The following is a 17,805-nucleotide window of genomic DNA, read 5'->3' on the forward strand; positions in this document are numbered from 1 at the left end:
GCACAAAAACCCTTCTTGCCTAAATATAACCGCTCTCATATGACTTTATTAAAGTGTGATTATTCCACAGTCAGGGCTCCACACTGAGATAAGATGCTTTAAAGCAGAATTCACTACAGCCAGTCAATTATTCAGCGTCTCTTTCACACACACACACACACACACACACACACACACACACACACACACACACACACACACACAAACAACCTCTCTCTCCAGCTCAGTTTGGCACTCTAGTTGCTTGTTAGAGTTCAGAGCTCAGCTGTGCCTCTAACAGGATTTGTATTTTACACAGGCATTTTACCATGGAACTACAACATGCCGTACAAACTTGACAATCAAGCTGACAAACATGTATATTACGGCCAGGCCAATATGTTGGCTAGGTCATGAATCAGCTGATATAAAGAAGGAATTTATCAGCATAAGCAAAAAATCAAGCTGTTTATGCTGATTTGAGTGGTTTCATACAACAAACCACAATGGCTGGCTTTATGCAGTAAAACTTTGATGCAAACAGTAATACTAAATCATGTGATCACGCTGAACTACATACTTTCAAGCAAAACATTTGAGGACATTGTTTATAGGGAAATTTAAAAGAAAACCGCATCCTCAATCTTGATAAACCTTTTTTTGGTCTCTTGAGCCATGACAACAAACAGTTGATAATGCTTGAGAAAAAAAAAGTGCTTCCTTTGATTTTGACTAATCAGCAGGTTATCATCTAACTAAATGTGGTCGAAAAGAATAAACAGGATGTATAGCTACATATTAATCAGCTATTGAGATGCTACTCTAGTTAAACAGCACATATAAAGCATCACATTGAGAGTACAAATAAACATCAAACTCAAACTTATTTTATAGATCTGCTCCTATACATACAAAATGGTATAAAACTTTTTTTAGTGGATTTAACCTGTTTAAAATGGGCTGATGATAACATGCAAATCTCAGCATTGTGGTAAGATATGCAGTGATACTACCACTACTGCACACTTCTTAAAAGAACGTATACCCCAATTTCGCAACATCCTTGGCAAGCTATTTCACAGTGAATAAGGTCTATTCATTTATCTGCCAGTTTTCCAACACTGCAATTATCGTCTTTTAAGCATCCCCATCAAGTTATTTGTCAATCATCATCAGCAATATCAAAACACATCCCTGTTAGTAAATTTGCATAGATCAGAATAGCTGGTCACCAGGAAAACCAGCATATCACTGGTGACAGAAGAAAACCTTGTATACTTAGAATGTTTTTCAGTTTTTGACATAATTTGAAAATGACTGTTGTCCTTAACATTGTGTATAAATTTCATGAAGAATGGACCAAAGACATGGCCCAAAGTTATTTTTTTCCCGACAACAGTGATTTGTTGTGTTTTGGATGACCAGTACACTTGAACCAGATCAGTTCGTGATTGAGCATAAACCAGCTTAGACCAGCCATGCTGATGATAGACAAGCCTAAAGCACACAGTAAAAACACTGTGATTGGTTAGAGGGCTCGTCTGCATATTGCTGATGTGGTGGTGGCATGTTAAGTGTGTGTTGAACTGTTATGAGTGGATTAGACACAGCTGAGCTGCTGGAATTTTTAACCACCTCTGTATCATTGCTGAACTGAGAATAATCAGTGTACACAAAGGATTATGGGATACGTAAGAGGGAAGGGTAAATCTACACTGCCTTCAAAAAACAGCCAAACACAGGAACCTTAGCAGGCAGCATTTTAAAAAGACATCTGATCGTTCCTGCCTCAGAATGCTGTCTGTGTAGGCAGTGTTTATCAAGTTTTAGACACAGCCACTAAGTGAGAGAGCGAGAGAGAGCAAGAGAGAGATGGTAAAAGTTTTTTTTTTCCTTATGAATGCTGCTGCTTAGAGCAACCAATAAGATTCACTCTCTGTGACATCATCTCCTTCAGGCCACATCCCAAACAGCCGATGTCATCAGCACTGAAGTATGCCATGACATAATGCAGACTGGACCACTGCCACACACACACACCCCTCTTCCTTGTGCTCCTTCATTCCTCTCCTTTTATTTCTCAAAAGCACAATATTGCTTTATTTACAGTACAGAACTGATTCACTGCACGCATTTATGTGTTTGCACATGTTTTTGTACAATTCTAGAAATCCAGAGAAAACAAGCTGAACAAAGGAGAATTTAATCTTTTAAACACTAAAAGAGCAAAAACTGTTTTTGGTTACTGCGGTCAAAATTAGTACTAAGTTTAGGCTTAGAATTTTTTTATTACATGTGGGTACTTACATATATATTTACTTACCCACTACTTTATTAAGAACAGCTCTACACCTGCTCAGTCATGCAGTTATCCAAATCATCCATTCATATGGCAGCAGCACAATGCATAAAATAATTTTGACACGGGTTAAGAGCTTTAGCTAATGTTCACATGAAAGGCATGCTTGTTGGTGCCAGATGGGATGCAAGTATTTTAAAACTGTCTCTAGAGTTTATACAGAATCTTGAACAACAAAAATATCCAGTAACTGTTAGCAGTTGGAAATGCTTTGTTGACGAAAGGTCGGTGGAGAATAGCCAAACTTGTTCAAGTTGTTAGGAATTCTACAGTAACTCAAAAATAGCATTCTTTACAAAAGTGGTGATAAGAAAAGTATATCCAAACACACTGAACCTTGAGGTGGATGCACTGTCACAAATAGAGTGTACTGTACAGATACATTTTTGTTCATTAAGCTGCAAACATATTCCAACATATACACATTCCAAGCCATTTTTGGTCATTTCTTTTGGTCCATTAATCATGACATTTACAAATTTTATATATATATATATACACACAAAACATTGTTTTTTTCCTTTATCCTGTAAAGTTACCATTTTTTTGGTTTTGTTCCGACAACAGCAAGATAAAAATACATGCAATTTGATGGAGGTTTACATACATAAAACCTGCTAATATTTTACTGAACACTATATAACCTTGACTATGCTGCTCACAAACAACATTGCCATACATTACTACAATATGTGATAGCCACAATATCCCTTCCAGAAAAATCTGAATAAACCAGCACAGGCGCTCACCAGCAAAACTAGCATATGTTGTGTTTTGGACACTGGTCTAAGCTGATTTTTTTTTTTCAGCAGAGAATTTAGGGCTTGTTTATTACCAGTTAGCAGTTACACTGGCTATAGCAAAGATCACCCAAAGCTCCATTCCTTACAGCACTTGCATAAACTCAAGCAAGAAAGTAAAAAGTAGAAGATATTCTCATGGAGCCAAGTTTGAACAGTTTCTGTGAGATAACTCTTGGAAATCCTGCTTCATGCTCATACTGAGCTTACACCCATCATGTTTACATATCTAATATCCTGTTATCCTAACATATGATAGACACATTTAGTGGTCTGCTATATATTTTTTTTTTTTAGACAGACTTTTCACATTAGTCATTGGTTTATCTACACACACTCAAGAGCAATTTGCGAATAATTCTGCGGTTTAAGAGCACATCATGAATCTGATGTAGACTTTTTCATACAACCTTTCTCAAAAACAAATTAAAGGAAAACTTTAATGAGGCACAATGTCTGTAAGCTGCTCTGTGATGGAATCTCTGTGGCACTACAAAAATAAAAATAAATTTGCGTAATGAAATACACAAAGGGGGGAAATTATAGACAAAGGAAGAAACTGATGAAAAAGTGATCCATCAGTAAGTAATATTAGTCTGTTAAAGCTCTACAAAGAATATGCTTGAGGTGTTAGACAAGCAACTGTCCATCAAGCTGGACGATTTAAATGTGCAAAAATATGCCACCCGTGGCTTTTAAGATGCAGGAGTAGATTTATTTCTAAAGAACCTAGAAAACACGCAAGAAAAAAAAAATACAGTTTTAGCAATGGAATCAGCACAAGTGTATTATGTGCCTTAGGAACCCCATTTGGAGGGTGGAGCAGAGGACTTGCCTAAGTTTACACAAACTGTCAGTCAAATTATGAGACCATCCACAACACCTCTTTATTCTGACCCCATGTCTATCTGCTTGGCTAAGACAACATGAAGGAATCCATTAAGAGAATAGTGTCACCAGGTTGTAGTGCTGTGAGGGAAAACGTGCTAATACAAGAATCAACATTGGAAGTGCTTTTTCAGATGACATTAAAAGGGGATAAAGTTGGATGCAGAATTGATGACACTTCTCCTTGACAGAAAATGTTACATACAAAGAGTTTTATTGCTATATGCACAGTAAAACAGTCAATGCCCTGAATCAGTCCTGATATGTTATCTAGCTTCAGAACATTCTGTAGCAGCATGACATTTAGATCTTTTTTCCTTACAAATAGTCACCCACGTTAAAGAGATAAAGGCGTATAGCAGCCTTCCACACACAAAATGCCTTTCTCTTAAAACATGAACATGAGCGAAGAAAACGATTTTTACCTTGGCTGCAGTAACAGTAGCCTTAAGGCTACTTCACATTAAGCTTTTGCTGCATTATTAACAAGAAGTTGATTTATAGGTTATAAATATGCAAAAATGTTAGTTAAAAATGGAACAAGAACTATGAAAACATTGAGATCAATGTAAGCGTACAGGTTTCTGACCAGAAGCATCTTTATTGTAGCGTTGTAGTGTTAAATGACCTGCAATACCTGTGGGTAATTGTAGAAAAGTGCTGGTGGGGCTTTTGTTTTATTGAAAGAGACATGTATAATAGGCTGTTTATTTCATGTCAAATCTTTTCATGTAAATTTTGTGTACACCAGGGTGTATACACCTCTTAAAGTGGGGCAAAATGTATTGTTTTAAAAAATTTATTAAATAAATAATAAACAGAGTAACAAAATGCAACTAACCCACCACCTTTCACATCATGCTATGTTTCTATAACCCTGTTCACAAACAATGACATTGTTTGTTTTGACTCTGCGCTTTACTGGGTAAGCGCGGGTAAGCGCAGGCCATTTTTGCTGGCAAGGCATAGTAACAGTCATTATTGCAGAATCCACCATGTCTTAGAGGGAGAACTCCAGATCAGCGAAGAGGTCCAAAACCCATTAGGTCCATCAGCAGGCACCGAGAAACCAAAAGCTAGGTAGACTCTTGATTCCATAACGAATGGTCACATGGAGGGAGCCAACTAAATAAATTCTGCAGTTGGCATAACCACAAAGAGCAGTGGCAGTGAACTCAAAAATTGTTCATGTCAACATTCAAGAGATGGACACTGGCACTTGTGCCTGGATACACATCATTGACAGTAATGTCAATGATTTGAATGACAGTGATTTCATGACTGGAATGCTACAACCCTGAGTCCACACTGTGGATAATTGTGTGCAGGAAGGGCGTGCCACCTGATCCAGCTGAAAAAGCGATGCACAGTGCCCTCCACAAAAATTGGCACGTCTGATAAACATGAGCAAAATAGGCTGGAAAAAAACTCTTTATTGCCTATCCTTTCACTCTTTCATACAAAATATACTTAAAATTAATTTAATTTCTCAAATCTATGTGTGCAACAATACCCCTTCATTTAATACTTTGTGCAGCCTCCCTTTACAAATATAACAGTTCTGAGTCTTCTCCTATAATGCTTAATGAGACTGAAGAACATATGGCAAAAGATCTCAGAACATTCCTCCATACAGAATTTTTCCAAATCCTTCAAATTCCAAAGTCTACCCTGGTGGACTGTCTTCGTCTGCTAATCTAACAGATTTTCTATGTTATACAGGTCAGGAGACTGCGATGACCGTGGCAAAACCTTGATTCTGTGATTAGTGAACTATTTTGATATTAAAGTGTGCTTTGTATTACTGTCCTGCTATAAGATCCAACCACAGCCCATACTGAGCTTCCAGGCAGGTTAATGATGAGTCTGTGATGCTATGTATCAAAGCAATCTGTCCCGGGCCTTTGGAAGAAAAACAGTCCCACAATATCACAGATTCACCACCATAGTTTACATACCAGGCCAGGCCCTCCCGTCTAATGTCAGTGTCTGACCTCACTATGGGTAAAAATTCCCACAGACACAGTTCAAAATCTTGCAGAAAGCTTCCCAGAAGAGTGGAAGGTGTTATAGCTGCAACGTGTGGACTAAATTTTGCTCTTGTGTACCAGGGGTGCCAATATTTGTGGAGGGCACTGTACATGAGCAAAATGATTCTGCTTTAGATTTAGCTCTGTTGCTGAACTGCGCAGATCTGGTCTCTTGTGGTGCGGGACCTGAGCTTTGTCCCGATTCAGAAGGTGCATCCTTCGGATCTGAATGCTGATTGTGACACAGTGGCGCAAATAGACTATCCCATATAGAAGGCTCCTTCATATGCGGCCGAGAAATGTGTCTTCTTTTCCATGGCAACAAAGTATTGAATGGAATGGAAAATTCGCCAGCCAACATATCCCAAGGCTGAAGAGTACACTTTTAAATATAAGCATTAGGTTTAAACTGAGGTGAATAGCTAACAATACAAATGTTAAAAAAAAAATCTTCTCAGTAGCTGGCAGTGAAGCATCTCCAGCTCTAATAAACAATGTTTAAAAAATATAGCTTTCTGGCTCCATCTTTAAAGAACTTTAAGAGAACGAGACAGGAGCAGCGTTTCGTGATGCAATGGTACGGGTGGGAACAGCGGTGCTATGACACAAAAAGAAAACTCGCTGTAGAGTCTCATTTCAGTTCAGCCTTCATGGGTCTAAGAAGCCTTCAAAAGGACATCTTCATAGACCGTGTCCTTTGAAGGATCCAGCCCTTGAATTGAGACACACCGCTAGACCCACAATTGCTGCATAGCTGCTGTGAACACAGTCAAGAATGGTGTTATCATCAGGTTGCATGACAGTGCTGGCAGAGGAGTCAGGCAGCTGCATTTAACTCTGGCAGGGGTGGGAAGGAGGATCTGAGGAGGCTGCTTGGCTGGAGGTTGGGATCCTCTTGTTTAGCAAAAGTATCTGCACATTCAGCTGAACTCTCTGCATTCAGTGTGATGATCAATGCTTTAAACAGCAACAGCTTATTTTTCAATTACAGTGACTCACGCACATTTGCAGTATTGGTGTGCTTAAATAGCTGGTTGCCTATCATCCGATCCTGCTACACACCAAACTTGCCAGAACTAGACAGCTCTGTGAACTAACAACATTTTGGCTTGCACACTCACTGGGCACCTGGTGACATTGGTCAACTATAAACCATTGCAAGGGCCTGGTCTGTGGAGCACTACAATATTTGTTTATAAGGTCTACTGCACTGTTGTATGTGATGCTGGCAGTTTTCTAAGCATCCCCAGCGCACACTGTGCCTTTCCTTCCAGGCATCTTGGTTATTCTTGCAGCTATGAGGTATTTTTTCAAAGGACTGTAACCAGCGGCTCCACAGTGTGGGAGGCTCACCAGGCAGAGCAAGAAAGGGTTCAGGCAGAAGAAGGCAGATACCAACCACACACATCATAAACTGTGTTCAAGAACTGACACCGTATTTGCATTAACATTAGCTCCAACCTTTCTACTCAGAACTGGGCAAAACCCAGACAGTGTCATTAACACAAATCCTTCACATCAGGCATCACCAAACATCTGCAACATAACTAATAACAGAGAACACAGATGCTGCACTAACAGGTCCATGTGCAAACATAACATTTGGATCTGATCAGCTAACTTAGACAATGATAATTAGCTTTTCTTAAAAAAATTGTTTCACTGTTTGCAAGTGTCAAATGCAACAAGATTACTTTCCTTATACATATATTTGAGATGTATTTGAGGATAATTATGAATGACAGTAAAATATGTTTGTGTCTAAATGCATTGGAACTACAGTCTTATTCTACAACAGTGAAGGTTTACGTGGACCATTGTTGAGCATCTCAGTCTGAAAAAAAGTCACAGGAAGGAAACTTGCAAAGAATTCAAACAACTTTTGCAGAACGTTGGAGGAACATTGAAGGAACTCTCTCAACAGGAAATCTTTAGACATCCTGCTATGATGCCCATTGTTTATGTCTTCCCCATAGTTCTCAACTTCCTCCCATTCAAAATGGTGAAAATGCAGACTGCGGTGACCTTGAGTAGTATTCCACTCCAGAAAACACCCAAGTCACTCTTCAGTCTTCATTGTGCATCCTTGTTTTCATATATTTTTAGAACAAAAATGTCCTATATTTATTTCAAACTAAATTACAGGACCAAATAATGGACACTGTAAAGTGTGTTTTTTTCACTACAGCTTCATAATTTGTTAAACACAGAAAGTGTAAATTATAATTTATATATTCTAACTCGGTTTCCTCCGGGTTCTCTGGTTTCCTCCCACAATCCAAAGACAGTCAGGCCAATTGGACATGTTACATTGCCCCTAGGTGTAAATGTGTGAGCGATTGTGTATGTCTGTCTGTCTGCCCTGCGATGGACTGGCAACCTGTCCAGGGTGTATCCTGCTTTCTGTCCGTTGACCGCTGAGATTGGCTCCAGCACCCCCCCGTGACCTTGAGGGAGAAGCGGCTTAGAAAATGTATAAAGGATATTCTAACTCTGGGGACATTTAGTCTCAAAGGGGTTAGTAACTTGTTACATTTTGCTGGTGTTTTTGTTGATTTTCAGTTTTTGACCTAATTTGAAAGTACCTATTGTCCTTTATATTGTTTGCAAATTCCATGATGAATGGACCAAAAGAAACAGCTCAAAATTACTTGGAAAAAATCCATATCCATTGACTTAAATTAAAAGTAATGTAGATCTTTTCCTTCTCCTGTAAAGGTATGATTTTGGACATACAAGGTTCTGTTCAGACAACAGCGACTTACTCAAGTACATGTAACTGCGTAAAATATTAATGGATTTATACTTTTCTGAGAATTTTCAAATCAATATTCTACTCAGGTGTATTAGTGAGTAAAAGAATCATGTTTTTATTCATATATTTTAGCCATTCAGATGTAATTACTAATTCTTTTTTGTATTTAAATTCAGGGGGTTTTTTTTATGACATCATCTGTACTGCATTAAGATTAGTCATTTTTCTGACTCTGGAGCTTTAGCACTGTATCTTATACCAAAAGAATCCTGAAAAAAGAGTCTAACAGTCTTCAGTTCTATGGTGATAGATGCCAGATTTACTGAGAAGTTCCACTGCAGCTCTACATGTTACTCAGTAGTTACTTTTAACTTACGTACCTCTACTTAAATGTGCTTTAGAAAGGGACTTTTACTTGTGTCATTATTTTACCCAATACTTTTACTCTACCCACCTCTGTTAAGTTCCTACACTCTCAGAGAAACAAGGTACGAAACTGTCACAGCTGTCAGTGTCCCCACTGAGGTGATACCCTCAAGGGTACATCTCAGTACTATTAGTCAGGGACCACATTAGTACCATAATCCACTGAAATGATATTTTCCAAGTTGTACTGACTCCATACTCCCCGTCTCGTGATGCACTTGATGTAGTTGATGCACTTTATGAACAGCTGCTCTATATATTTGCACATATACACATATAACTTTACTTTTTACTACTGTTTTTGGAGTCATTCTTATATTTTCTTTTTTTATTCTCTTAAGATTATATTTGGTGAATGGAGGAACAGCAAAGTAATAATTTCATTGTACAGTCTAACTGCCTGTTCTGCTGTGCATATGACAATAAAACTCTCGAACTTGAACTAATCTCCAGGATTTTTATTTTAAAGTTCTGTTTTAAAACATTAGGTTAAGAAAAGTCACAAAAAAGGTACAAATTTAAGGTACATAATTGGGCCTTAAAACCATTATTATACCTTCAAAGTAACACAAATTGTTTGTACCTTCAGGAATAAAAAGTGTATCACACACTGTCAAGCTCTCCTGCTACCTGCTTCAGACCAGCTGCCCATGCCCAGCTACCGCCACCTGCCTTGGACTATCTGCCCACCCTACACTGTTGCTTTCATGGACTCCTAGCTATTACTACTACTAATACTACTACTATTAACATTAGTACTATAATATCTTTGTAGGTAGCTTGGCCAAGGGAGGATAGTTACCCCATTGTGAGCCTTGGTTCCTCCCAAGGTTTCTTGGGAATTTTTCCTTGCCAATGCCACCCCTGGCTTGCTTACTTGGGGGTTTTTACATTCATGTTAAAACTTTGTCTTTACTGGAATTCTGTGAATCTGCTTTGTGACTACATCACTTGTAAAAAGTGCTATACAAATGACAAGTGACTTGACACAGTACCTTTATTTCTAAAAGTGCAAAGACAGTACTTAGATTCAGGCACTCTCACAGGCACTGGGACAAGCTATTTTAATTCAGTTTAACCAAGAGACCAAGAGATATTATTGTGGCCTAGTCTCTCTAAAAGAACTTGCTTAAAAAATTAATAATGTTGAATTTTCATCTCCTTAAATTTAAAAAAAGCTGGAAACACATTCAAAAATAAAAAATAAAAAATAGCACAAAAAAGGCAACAAAATTGCTGGGCAGAAAAAGAAAGCAGGTAAGCATTTTCCATTATGAGTGCTGGACATATGAAGCTGAAGCCTTCAACACTCGAGTTAGCTGTAAAATATTTTTCTTGTCAGCTAACAGCTAATTATAAGCAGAGAGTGATAATCCATTAGCATATGGACAAAGCTGATAAAAGTAAGTGTAAAAGTGCGCTTGTTTGTGAGAGAGCAAGCGAGATGCATAAATCAAGGTTTGACTCACAGAACCTGAAAGAAGCTGTGGTTAGAGAGATTTCATCCATATTTACTGGGATTAGCCAAGCTTAACATTCGCAGTCTGACTAAAGACCAAGCTTAATTAGCTACTCATATTTGCAGCGCATCCAATTAGGATAGACAGAGCTAAAGAAGCAGATCTTCAATTATAAGATGAAAGTGGGGGCAGCCTAAAGGATTATCAGATTTTTTTCCATAAGCCCTCAGATCTTAAGGACCATCTGAATTTCAGTCTAAAATCCGGGGACCGTGGACAGAAAGTATGTGATATTTGAAAGTGTAGGAACAGGTATAACCACTAAAAACTTTAAGTGAGATTTTCATGTTGTTCATTTTTAAATGAGTATAATACGTAAGAGAAAAGACATGTTTTACCCTCTATGTGAAATGTTGGGATAATATGTGAAGTAAAATTATTTCATACATAACATTTGGTAGCTAGCTAAATGATTTAGATGTGATGTGCTAGCTCAGCTAGTCCTATTATGTTCCCCAGGCCTTTTATTTTCTCATCGAAATGTCTAGGAAATCCTATGTCCTATGTTTCATGTATTCCCTCTTGTAATTTTGGAAAGAGTCCTACTGTACATACCCAGGGTCATATCTTCCTTCAATGTAATTGCTTAAATTATTTAGGGAACAGCTCTATGTTACAACCCCAAGTTTCTAGCTAACTAAAGACTACAACAATGGAAGAAGATGCACCACTCTTACACCAAAGCAATATTTCAAAATATTTAATATTTAGCACTCTGACTTTTCAATAAGTGGATTGTATTATGATGTTTGCTTGGCTAGCTAATTAGCTTACAGAAGGTAACCTAGCCAAGGCAAAGTGTTCTCCTATTGGAAAATAATCTCCTTGTTGTTCTCGTTTTCACTCTTGATGACCCTAAGACCCTAACTATGATCCTAGGAAGTTTGGGGTCCTATTGACCAATTCTCATGAAAAGGCCCATATCCCACCCTGATTCTGTGGAAGTCCAGCAAGTTTAATACCAATACTTCAATAGTGGGTAGTATAACAAGCAAAAACTTTAATTGGCCATGAGGTGGGGCTTTTTAATAAAAAGTATAAAAATAAACATATTAAGATAAAAACAAATCACTTCATGCATAGCACAGAAACTGTCATTTGTTCAAATCCAAGTCTTTTAAAATTCTTTAAGGTTTTTCCACACTATTATGCGGATTTTACTCAAATGTTCTCAAATTTGGTCTTAAAACAATCTGTGTAGTCTGTTGGTAAATTATTATCAAAAAATCTTGACTTTCCAAATCTTGACTTTTTTGCCAATAAATTGTCTCAAAAAAGCAGCACTGCCACAATTTAAAAAATCTCCCTTGCAATCAGAAGGCATTAGTTTCAAATCCTACCTGAACTGGCCTTGCCAAAACAAAGAACAACTTGAAGCAATGTGAGGTTTGTAATTTGAGACCCTTGTAACACACTGAAGATAATATGTTTTTGATCATTAATAATGTTAATGGAGACTTACAGTGCTAATGTAGATTTCTATGTGATACCCCCATGACTACTGCTTTTGACTATGCTTTGTATTTGTTAGCATATATTTTTTTAATGGTATGTAGTTTCAACAAAGTTTACAAATATAACTAAATGATACTGACTTCTGTGTATTGCACTGCACTTTCAATTAACCATTATGCAAGTGGTACGATGTGTGTATAAATGTATTTCAAATAAACAGGGTATCACATCATTGGACTGCATTTTCACAATCTGTCAAATCAAATCAAATTTATTTGTATAGCACTTTTTACAACTGATGTCACAAAGCAGCTTTACAGAATTCCAGTAAAGACAAAGTTTTAACATGAAATGTAAAACCCTCAGATGAGCAAGCCAGGGGCAACAATACCTACAAGACTTGCTTTTGTCATATTAAAGGTTAATTGTTTGATATTTAAAATTAAGATAATGGAATTCAAATTTATTTCAAAATGTATTCCAAACAGTAAAGTGCATTAGACAAGTATTTTGGCTATTTTCATACAATGTTTTTGATAAATACATTCACACACACACACACACACACACACACACACAAAAGGAGGAAGGCAGGATACACCCTGGACAGGTCACCAGTCCATCGCAGGGCTAAATACATTTACATATATTTATTTTTGTATAGTACGTTTGTGTAATATGTAATAAAACTGGATAATATGGCAATGTATTCTTGAATATATTTTAGTGTTTGTAACATATTTTAGCATGGATTGCTATGTATTTGACATGTATTCCAAATGTACAAAAAAATGATGTCCATATATTTTTCCATATAGGTGGAAGGCTTTTTTTCTTTATCCACATTATAGGAATCATAAGACACTTACAAAAACCTCCCCCACCCCATGTGCTTCCAACCCTCCATTCTTTATATTGCTAACTGTACAAACCCACAGCTGGCTCAGGCTTGTGAGCAGGTCCTGCACGTAAATCCAGTTGTTCCTTCAGAGATAATAGCTTTGATGAAAAGTCACTTTTTCCCTTTACTGTCTTTAACATGGAGAGAGCGTAAAAAGAGGCTTGTTCACACGAAATCAGAGTGGAGGAAAAGGACACAGGTAGCATGAGCAATGAAAAAAAAATGATAGCATTTATCTTGGCCATGGTAATGGTTTTCCTCAGCCAAATTTTCCTCTATCTGTGTCCCTTTTGGAACAAGCCTTATTAAAGCCCAGAAAACCAGAGACTGTGACATCACTCAGCATTCATTATTACTTTATTGTATTAAATCCAGATCACAAATAGCAGGTGACTTAAGGCTTGAAATTAATACATAGAAAGGCAACCAAACTTAAATTTGCTACTTTTAAACTATGCTTATTGCAGTAAATTACTCTATCAAGTATATATGTTGGTTACAGTGAATTTGTTACTTTTCTAACTTGCTATTTAGTTAACTAAAGAGCACAACACTATGTTCAATTTCATTGAGGACAACTTCATCAAAGGAAATATTTTGTTTCCATTTGGATTAAGCTATATTTGGTAGTAGATAGACCCTGACCGCAGAAAGACCTCCAAAATGACCATACCAGGCAAATACTCCATACTCCGGAGGTTACACACAGCCTTATAGAGGAAGCGGCGGGAGCGGGCAGGCTAAAGCAGCTTAAATAAGCGCCCTGACAAATGTAACCAATGCATGTTTAATGGTTTAAACAATGAAAAGCAGGTTCCCCCTGAGAAGCATGAACCCCAACCCAATAAATTTGAATAGTTTTTACTTCATGCTTACAGAAACAGAGCTAACAGGGCAACAATGATGCAAATCACTCTGTTAAAACTTCCACTTATGTAATATTAAAAGATTCATTAGTGACATAAACAGCGACCTAAGCCCATTCATGTAAGAAGTGGGGACAACCTTGCGTCACTGGATGCCAAACACGCCACACTCCAATTGTGTGGCTACAAACTACAGACACATTCTCTGTTTAAAAACCCATTCAAGCACCTAACTTTACCCTACATGTTTCTGGAAACACAAACAGTTTACAAAACCTAGCAGTTTCATAACCAAATGAAATAAACTTACTTTCTTTAGAGTTGTTAAAGCTCAACACAAAGTACTGTGGGCAGCCATATTACTACTATTCCCTGAGACAGCGGGCTACCATGCATACTAAAGTATCGTAACTACCGTAAATACCCTACAAACAAGCCCTGTTACTTATAACTATTTACAGTAGATGACGGTATGGTTCTGTTGTGGGACCTCCCTGCCCTTCCATGTACACACAGGGAAAGCCCAAGGCAGGAAGAGCAGCAGCATGGCTCTCAAAATGTCCACAACTAATGAGGGTAAAATACAACCCAATTACAGACAAGAGAGTTTAAACATATTGGTAACCAGTTCCAACTCCTCAATCTGGTTGCACTTGATAGGCACAGATTTCAATGCTAAAAGCTACACCGTGAAGATGGGTAAGAATAGCCTGCTTTCAGCTGACCTAGCTGCTTAGCTAAGGCTTTGTGTTAATTTTTTCTCTGCTTTCTGGCACTCAAGTGCACTACGTTCACGTTACACATGGCACAAGTGAACTGCAGTTACACAACTGAAGTTGGTTTACTGTTGCTATACCCCCACGAATCTAAAACACATGCATTCTACTGGTGACTGATCAGCTGGCACTCGGTCACTTTTAAGTAAACCGCCACTGCCCCTCCATAGTGTTTCAAATCCACAAAAGCTGGAGTGCTGAGGAAATTTTGGGTGTTTTGGGTGGCATGACAGCGTGAGGTCAGACCTAAATGTGTGAGTCTCACAGCCAATGTGTGAGAGGAGAGCTGGCAGCCTTGGGTTTGTCGCTCACTAAGGCTGGCCTAGGCAAGGGCAAGTGTTTTCCTATTGGACAAGCATCTCCTTCTTGTTCTCTGTACCACTTTTGGTGACCCAAATGCCGTATATGACCTTAGAACCCTTTTTGTAATTTTCTAACGTCTCACACTGAAGTATGATAAATAAGTAAAGAGCTGAGGGAACACAAGGCCCTGGGAACATAGTTGCTCTTCTCTGATCAGGTCAGCTAGTCACAGCAAACCCATTGTGCCATGTGTAGATATTCATATAGCTAGCTAAATGTTTTATCTGCTATGTGCTAGGCTTGTCTAGGTAGCTGTGACTGAGTCACAAACTACACCCTGAAAACAACGGTGATCAAAAGCTTTCAAGATAAAGTAGTAAAGAGTACATTAGTAGTAAAGACCACCTCCTGCTGCCCAAAACCCATTTACTGTAGAAAAAAGGATATATATGGGTAAGAGAAAGGAAATATATGGGTAAGATTTGTTTGGGTTTTTTTTTGTTTTTTTGTGAAATATGGCTTCTAATTCTATAATTAAAGAAACATTCTGGGCATTAGAAACTATTTTAACTTTTCATTTTTTAGTCGTTGTGCGCCATTTACTCCCATTCATTGAGGACTCACTTGCGAGCACCCTCTGCTGTTTAGCAGTTCTGCTTTTGATATTAGGGGAGGAATAGGAAGTGGCCAGGCTCCTCGTAAACCAGCTCTGGAGTAACTGCTTTCTCTGAAGCAACGAAACTCCAACCAGCACCTTTGGGATGAGTAGGAGCGGTTTTAATTATTCTAATCATCTGATCTAATCATGCAACATCAATACCTGTCCTCACAAATGCTCTTGTGGCTGAATACAATCAAACCTGCACAATACTCCAACACCTAGTGCACCTAGTGCAATGCATTTCCTGAAGAGTAGGGTCTGTGATTCTAGCAAAGGGGGCTCAAACTGAACTTTCTGCCCTGATCACAATGTAACAAGAAGAATAGCTGCTGTATGAATAAGACTAATGGTGCTGGTGACAAAATAAGAAGAGAAGAGTAAGAGCTAGACATTCTGCTTCTCTTTCCTAAAAATTCCCATTGCCTCCATGACATCACAGTCTTTCCACTCATTTTACTCTCAAAGATTTCTGAAAGCTGCTCAGTAAATAGGAGGGGAGCATACCAACCTTAACCGACTGCAGACAGTTCTCATGTAATTCATTACTCAGTTAATAAACCAAGCAATATTCCAGTCTGAATAAAAACCTGCCATATAAACTTGTCTGCTGGAACATAGTACAGGAATCAAGCCCCTTCTGGATGAAAATTCTCCTATACTGGAAGGGAGAGATTTTCATTGGAAAATGAAGACTGTTCAGAAGGAGGCCATAAAAGTGCCTCATAAGCATTTATTTGGATTTTATTTAAATTCCAACTGAATGAGACTGAATGAGAATTATTCTTATTCACAGACAGGCCATCATTAACAGCCACATTCCTCAATAATGTAAAACTGCAGAAAAATAAAACTGCTTTGTGGTAACTATAAGTTTCTTTAAAGGACTGGTATTCTGCATTTTTTTCATATTTTATTTCTTTCCTGAAGCCCATTTACAGCTTGTGTGAGATTATGTACTACTCATATTTCAATTTTACATAAACACTTTCGAGCCTCTCTTCATCACTGTTTTGGTTAGCGTTTCTTTAGTAAGTCATAGAAGTCAATAAATGACTTCTGCCTGACTGTCTTTTTTTGTATTGTGCTCCATACAAACACCAGTCTGGGCTCAAATGTATGGGACAAACTACTGAGAGTGGACTAAAATTACGTGAGACGAGAAAAAAATGTTTGTATCCTTTGTAAGGGTGCAGTGATGCATTTCCTTCCTGATAGACAAGAATAGTACAGCATTTAATTGTTTTGCTCATATTTTCTATTCTAATACACTCCATCTATAGATGGCCTGCAGTAACAATTGTTCTTGAATGGAAAGGCAAACCTTTTTTGTGAAATGTTCGTGCTGTTTTATTTTATTTATTATCAAGTTACAGAGTAAGGTGATGTCACGCAGTATTTTTAATGTGAGTGGCTGACTGGTTCTGTCCTTTACAGTGCTGGTTTGTGCTGTTAAAAAAATTTTTGCTGTTGTAATTAGTTATTGGATAAAGCTTTTGGTCAAAAGTGATGACATTATCATCATCATATAATTGTGGCTGATACTGAAGATCCGAGAAACTGGCTTTTTGTCTCCTGAGCTCTGGGATCTGTGAATACAAATTAGTTGTCTGGCTTTTTACGCTTGAATTGTTCAGCTTCAAAACTGCATTGAGTAGAACTGAATTGCTGGCTAAAGTGATTACAAATTACTGCTTTATTGTTTAGAAATGCATCTCCATAACGAATCAAGCAACAGCGTTATGAAATTACACACTGTTTGAGTAACATAAACATTCATTTCAGTCCGTTTATGGATCAGGGGTACTAATGTTTTGTGACTTATTTCAAATTTTCACCAAATATCAAATAAGAATTTATTAAATCCATGAAGGACCACCACAGAATATACCTAAGTGGGGTTTACCATAGACTTACTCATAAAAAAAAAATCAAGTTTTATTAGTATTAGTGTTAATTAGTATTAATTATACTTCAATTAAACATTTTAATTAATGTAAATCCTTAATAAACCTCACAAGGGCCATAGATAAATTATATTATGTTCTTGTTGGTCCTAATAATTCTTCTTTGATATTTGGTGACCATT

The 17,805-nt window shown here is 37.6% G+C and overlaps 1 protein-coding gene across 10 annotated transcripts in view; it reads right to left on the reverse strand.

Annotated features, from left to right (window-relative positions):
* The window catches only part of si:ch211-285f17.1 (sickle tail protein), a 269,763-nt gene that overhangs the window by 150,226 nt on the left and 101,732 nt on the right, over positions 1 to 17,805 (reverse strand). The window lies entirely within an intron of this gene.

This window comes from Pygocentrus nattereri, chromosome 3, assembly GCF_015220715.1.
Source record: "Pygocentrus nattereri isolate fPygNat1 chromosome 3, fPygNat1.pri, whole genome shotgun sequence".
Taxonomy (NCBI): Eukaryota; Metazoa; Chordata; class Actinopteri; order Characiformes; family Serrasalmidae; genus Pygocentrus; species Pygocentrus nattereri.